Here is a 7204-nt window from a genome sequence, read left to right as displayed (position 1 = left end):
TACGCAAGATGTCACTATCTTCCATACCGATATAGGAATTCTCTTGAGGCCAATTACTTCCATATATGCCCTCTTGGGTGTTGTCTGATATTATGGTTCCTGAGATTTGAATTCTGTCTTGGACTGTATCCCCATCTCAAGATATATTCCTCTGTCGTTGTGGTGGATGTTGCAGTGTCTTGTAGCTATGGATCGGAGAGCTCCTTTGATGCCGACATCTGCTCAATATATATGGCTGAATTCCAAAGTCAAATTTCCTGCAAGTTAAAAACAGGCTCACACAAGGACACATCATAATGTACATCATCTTGCAATGGAGGAATTCATGAAAACTTGATGTAGTTGGCAGAAAATGTAAAAACTCCACGTACGGAAAGTGAATCGGAAGAGAGATCTTTGTTGTTATCATAGTCACCTTTATTACAGCTTTAAACATCTGGTAAATTCAGAAGAAATGTTTTAATCTGAGTTTTGGTCAGTTAAGGGTGGCTTAATATGAATCAGAAAAGAGCATCTTATAGCAGAACGAGACACTGATTACTTACCACAGTTTTTTTTATAACTGGTGCAATATAAACCAATGATTCCATATTAAAGCATGTACTCCATAAATAAGCTTATGACTGCACATTCTTGAAACTGCGGAGGAACTTTCACAATTAACCATTTGTATTTAAAAATACCCAAACTGCGGAGGAACTTTCACAATTAACCATTTGTTTTTAGAAATACCCAAACTGCGCAGGAACTTTCACAATTAACTATTTGTATTTAGAAATACCCAAACTGCGCAGGAACTTTCACAATTAACTATTTGTATTTAGAAATACCCAAACTGCGCAGGAACTGATAATTTACAAAAAGTGAGTGATAATACAAATTCACATTTGAGTATGTTTACCAAAGTGACCATGTGTATCGTCATGTTGGATTCTAGGAATCCATTAGTTGATTGGTGGCAAGCACTATAGGAACCCTCGGGCAAACTGGAAACAGACAGAACATCTGTTGGTATAGAGGTTGGTTCTTTGTTGCCGAGAATTTAAATACCCCTACGTGTGAGTGATTAGGTTTATATTTACGCCGCTTTTAGCAATATTCCACCAACTTCACATCGTGGGACACCAGAAATGGGCTTCACACATTGGACCCATGTGGGAAATCGAACTCGGGTCTTCGGTGTGATGAGCGACCGCTTTAACAACTAGGCTACCCCACCGCTCCACCGGTAAGACCACACATATAAAATATACCTTGACTGACAACTTCAATGCCTGCCCACATGTTTGTCAAATTTGTGAAGGCATTTGAAGGTGTGAAAACCACAGGTAGTCCACTGAGACGTTGGGCCTCCAATGTACCTGAAATAAACATATTCCAAGTAGTATTCAATGATAACACTATGTTTCCAATTGTCCCAGTTTTCCCACATTTTATTATGACAGCACTGAGACACACAACACCAAGCGCTGGTTTACAGCTGTAGATACTTTCAGGCAGAACCTGTTAATGATTTTGTCACAGACCTAAGATGGTACCATTGAAGGTGAACTGTTTGTTTTAAGTACAAGTTAGGAAAACCACCTGTGATAACTAAAGTTGGTATCAGATATATGATTGCATCTCCGTGTATCCTTACCAAGAACGGTGAATCCTGCGTCTTAAGAATTGAATATAACCTTGACTCCGTGCTGTATTTTGACGAATGCTCCTGGACGAATCCTGATGAGAGTGTTGATGACATATGGACTCTGGCTGGGTAACCACTCATTGCTTCCCTGAAATATTGATTGGATGATGAGATGGCTTGATTTGGATTGTGTGAGTGAGTGAGTTTATTTTTACGCCGCTTTCAGCAATATTCCAGCAATTTACGGCGGGGGACACCAGAAATGGGCTTCACCCATTGTAAACATGTGGGAAATCGAACCCGAGTCTTCGGAATGACGAGAGAATGCTTTAACCACTAGGCTACCCCACCGGCCCTTATATTATATTGATATCGATGTCGATGCTGCTGCAAATGCAGATTAGCGGATGTTGCTGTAAGATGAACATGAGTTTCTTGATGTTCATGCTTTTTAACAGGTTTAGGAGCAATTACATAAACGAGACAAACTATACAATGTGGACAAAGGCAGCACTTATATGACTTAATGATCATGTACTTAGATACTTCTTCATTTATATAACGTAATGATCATGTTCTTAGCTACTTTTTCACTTATATGACTTAATGATCATGTGCGTAGTGGTCGAAATCCATTTTCTCAAAGAGAATAAGTTTTCGTTTCTTTTATGTTCAAAATTTTATCATTCCCATTTCATTTAAGATTTAAATTTTTGATTAATGAGCCAAGACTTACCCTTCAATATCTGTCAAGGGGAGGTAAAGCTTGGGTCATGCATTTCATGCCATGTGCTCTCAGCACGCACATGGTCTAGTCCCGAAGCAAGCGTAAAGTGGCCTAAAACCATAGTAAGCCAGTTACACTTTTCCTCAAGCATAACGTAATTACCTTAAATGCAATATTCCATTATATATTTAATATGTTACATTAATTGAGAAGTTCGCTGATATTTATTTTTGGTTGACCTTGAATTTCCCCATGGTTAGATATTGAAATAGATTTTCATCTCTTCCAGTCAATCTGCATTTGTAAACTTAGCATTAAAGAAAAATAGATCAAGAAACTAAGACGGCAAGAATAAAGCACTGAAACACAACTGACCTAGTTATTACAATGTGCTTAGCTACTTTTTCACTTATATGACTTAATGACCATGTGCTTAGTCACTTCTTCACTTATATGACATAATGATCTTGTGCGTACATGTAGCTTACTTCTTTAAGCTGTTAAGCTTTCGCTAAATACTTCACGTAGATCAGACCATTCATATGGAAAAGTCTTCATTGGGATATTTTTAATGCCAAGAATTCTTCAACCAGATAAATGTTTTTCAAAATTATATTTAAATCTGTTGGGTTTTCCTTTGCAAAACTAGAAATGTAGACATATCTGTATAGATTTTAATAATATGATAAATAAATTTAGAGCCTTTTTCATTGATGGCAATTGTATTTATTAATATTCTCCATGGTCCCTGCTTACCTGTATGTCCTGGGAGACAGGGGTGCTTCTGACGGGGATTGGTTGTTGTGCCTCACATCCATGCAACTCCAGTCGCAGGCCTTGACTACTGGTGTACCTATTGCGTTGAGGTACAAATGCTAAGTACCTGGCCTGAACAAACTATATACACATATATATATATATATATATATATATATATATATATATCAAAGACATCGTTACAGGACATTCACGTGGAGTCAGGGTTGAAGAACATTACACAGAATCACGACAAACTGGTTACTTCATGCTTCAGAGAGATTATGGTACTATAATAAGGGCTGGTGTCCCCCGCCGTCATATTCATGGATTTTTGCTAAAAGCGGCGTAAAACAAAACTCACTCACTCACCTATAACGATAGCCTACTATAACCGTGTATCTCCGTTCTGTATGCTTTACTTTTTTGTTCTCTCATGAGGACGGAACTGATATAGGTCATGTGATTGGATGAGATCGAGTAAGATTATCGAGACAGCCCCAATTTATGAAGGTCTGTAATTCGTCGTACCTTGATGTCAATTGACTGTGCTACCTTATGTAAATCTTAGGGCCACATGTAGGATTATTTGATTTGTGGTGTGAAATGAATTCATTACTCACTGAACTAATGTCCTTTCTCTCTATTTGCACATGTCTCCGTAAAATTAGGGGAATGAAAAACATGTGCAAGACGATATATGTACATAGCTATGAAGAAGAATTTTATGTAACTAACCGCTGACAGAAACCTGGAACTATCATCACTGACTATAAATAACGAGTTTGAGGATTAAATGGTACCACTCCAACCTGTACAGCTGACCAATAAAGATCCGGGTTAGAATTGATCTTCAGTAACCCATGCTTGTCGTAAGAGGCGACTAACGTAATCGGGTGGTCAGGGTTGCTGACTTGGTTGACACATGTCATCGTATCCCAATAGCGCACATCGATGTTCATACTGTTGATCACTGGATTGTCTGGTCCAGACTGGATTGTGTTACAGACCGCCGCAATAAAGCTGGAATATTACTGAGTGGGGCGTTACACAACAAACAAACCTGTACAGCTGGATTTAAGTCGTTTGTGACGACATCCCTGGCGTTTGGTGTCCCTGGCAGTCTCTGTGTCCCATTGCTGGTGACGTAGCTCTCCCTGACAAGACCATCCTGACTGTAGAACAGTAGCACTGCTCCTGGGTACCATCCATTCCTGCTGCCCTGGACTGAGTAGCTGGTCACGTTATGCTGAGTCAGCAGGTCAACCTGCAGGTACTCTTTGCCATTAGATTGTTTGGCTAGGCATCCTTCTGTAAATCGACACATTCGTGTTTGAGACGATTTGAATGGTTTTGATTAGATTTTATTGGTTTATTGGTCCGTTTCAAGTACGTACACTGTTAACCCAAAACTTGTCAAAAGCTCCTTCTATCACCCTTCCGGGTACCCATTTGCTATGAAGGCAGGTTAAGGCCAAGATCGTCAATGGCGAACGGGCACGACACAATTCTGTTTGCGATGAATAAATGTACGTAAACAAATTATGAAAGTGAGACTAATTATGTCACATTATGATTAATTATGAATTGTATTGACGTTACAGTACCCGTAACATGTCCTACCGTTACAGACCTCGTAACATTATTGACGTTACACATCTCATGACATCTATTGACGTTACAGTACCCGTAACATGTCTTGTCGTTACAGACCTCGTAGCATGTATTGACGTTACAGTACCCGTAACATGTCTTGTCGTTACAGACCTCGTAGCATGTCTTGACGTTTCAGTACCCGTAACATGTCTTGTCGTAACCGCCGAAATATAGTTGGAATATTGCTGAGTGCGGCGTAAAACTGAACTCACTCACTCACGTTACAGCCTCCGTACCGTGTCTTGGCGTTACAGACCTCGTAGCATGTCTTCATGTCTTGTCGATACAGCCCCCTAACATGTCTTGACGTAACAGACCTCGTAGCATGTCCTACCGTTACAGCCCCGTAACATGTCTTGTCGTTACAGCCCTCGTAACATGTCTTGTCGTTACAGTACCCGTAACATGTCCTACTGTTTCAGCCCCGGTAACATGTCTTGACATTACAGTACCCGTAACATGTCTTGTTGTTTCAGCCCCCGTAACATTGCTTGACGTTACAGACCTCGTAGCATGTCTTGTCGTTACAGTACCCATAACATGTCTTGATGTCTTGCCGTTACAGCCCCGTAACATGTCTTGTCGTTACAGCCCGTAACATGTCTTGTCGTTACAGACCCGTAGCAACATGTCCTAGCCCCGTTACATGTCTTGATGTTACAGTACCCGTAACATGTCTTGTCGTTACAGCCCCGTAACATGTCTTGTCGTTACAGCCCCGTAACGTACATGTAACTTGTCGTTGTCATTACAGTACCGTAACATGTCTTGTCGTTACAGCCCCGTAACATGTCCTGTCGTTACAGCCCCGTAACATGTCTTGACATTACAGTACCCCGTAACATGTCTGTCATTACAGCCCCGTAACATGTCTTGACAGCCCCGTCATTACAGCCCCGTGACAAGTCTTGTCGTTACAGCCCCCTAACATGTCTTGACGTAACAGACCTCGTAGCATGTCCTACAGTTACAGCCCCGTAACATGTATTGTCGTTACAGCCCTCGTAACATGTCTTGTCGTTACAGTACCCGTAACATGTCCTACCGTTACAGCCCCGTAACATGTCTTGTTGTTTCAGACCCCGTAACGTATCTTGTCGTTACAGCCCCCGTAACATGTCTTGACGTCACAGTACCCGTAACATGTCCTACTGTTTCAGCCCCCGTAACATGTCTTGACATTACAGTACCCGTACTTCTCCTGTCATTACAGCCCCGTAACATGTCCTGCCGTCACCAAACCGGTCACATGCATTGCCGTTACAGTCCTCATAGCGCGTCCTGTCGTTACCATCCACATGTAACAAGTCCTGTCGTTACTGTTTCTGCATCATATACCGTCATATCCTCGAACCATGTCTTTCTGTCATAGTCCTCGAACCATGTCTTTCTGTCATAGTCCTCCAACCATGTCTTTCTGCCATAGTCCTCCAACCATGTATTTCTGTCATACTCCTCCGACCATGTCTTTCTGTCATAGTCCTCCAACCATGTCTTTCTGTCATAGTCCTCCAACCATGTCCGGCTCGTGTGTAGATAACAGACCCGCTGGGCACAGTGAGGTGTCCCCTACATGACTAGATCATGTTATGGGACAATACGTAAATGGGTCATGGACAAAATAGTGACTGTGGTCATCCCTGGCGCCCTGTTGTTAGTTCAAGTTACGTAGTTCCGCGGCTATTTTCGGAAGCTTACGTCGACTATGTCTTACCTGTTGGGACATACATTTGTAGGCATTTAGCATTTATATGTTGTGTGTGTTGAGTTAAAGGTGTGAGTGGGTTTAACAGTGTAGTATAATGTGAGAGTGAGGTGGTTAGGGTAAGGGGTAATTGGGGGTGAATGTACACGGGATGCGGAGTGTATTTTAACAATGTATCGTATCGGGTGAGACTTGAATAAATAATGTCTATCTCTCATACAAGGCTGTGCCAACGATACGCTCGCCATTTTAAACTCATACGTACGCGCTCACGTACGAACACACATACGCACGTATTATTCGAGTCCATATTGAGAGTAACGATTTCATTTTTCTTTTTTCAAATATATATCATATATATTATATATATACACACACACATGTCTATATATATATATATATATATATATATATATATATATATGTGTGTGTGTGTGTGTGTGTGTGTGTGTGTGTGTTCGTGCATGCGTGCGTGCGTGCGTGTAAAATGTTTCGATGAACATACAACTTGAACATTCAATGGCATTGCGAAAGTGGCGTGCCGGTGTATTTGCATGCATATAAGGATATTTTACAGCTTTAATACTTCCACGAGTTAAATCACCTTATACACACCCGTGTATTTTATGTGCGGATCCACTGTTTTCACTGCCCCATGTTTTATGGGCCGGATGTCTTACAGTACTGTCTGTCGGCCTGTCTGTAGATTAAATACGGTAAATGAACATTC

The 7204-nt window shown here is 41.0% G+C and overlaps 1 long non-coding RNA gene across 1 annotated transcript; it reads right to left on the bottom strand.

Moving 5' to 3' along the window:
- Positions 1–1631: 1631 nt before the first annotated feature.
- On the bottom strand, positions 1632–4195 carry LOC124258311. The gene is made up of 3 exons (XR_006893562.1): positions 4177–4195; positions 3114–3245; positions 1632–1778 (listed from the first exon to the last, which is right to left on the bottom strand). It is a non-coding gene; the product is annotated as an uncharacterized LOC124258311 (long non-coding RNA).
- Between the last annotated feature and the right edge of the window lie 3009 nt (positions 4196–7204).

The sequence above is a fragment of the Haliotis rubra genome, unplaced genomic scaffold (assembly GCF_003918875.1).
Source record: "Haliotis rubra isolate DU_JTF1 unplaced genomic scaffold, ASM391887v1 Scf69, whole genome shotgun sequence".
Classification (NCBI taxonomy): domain Eukaryota; kingdom Metazoa; phylum Mollusca; class Gastropoda; order Lepetellida; family Haliotidae; genus Haliotis; species Haliotis rubra.
The sequence above is the reverse complement of the archived record's forward strand: the minus strand, read 5'-3'. Positions and strand labels throughout refer to the sequence as shown.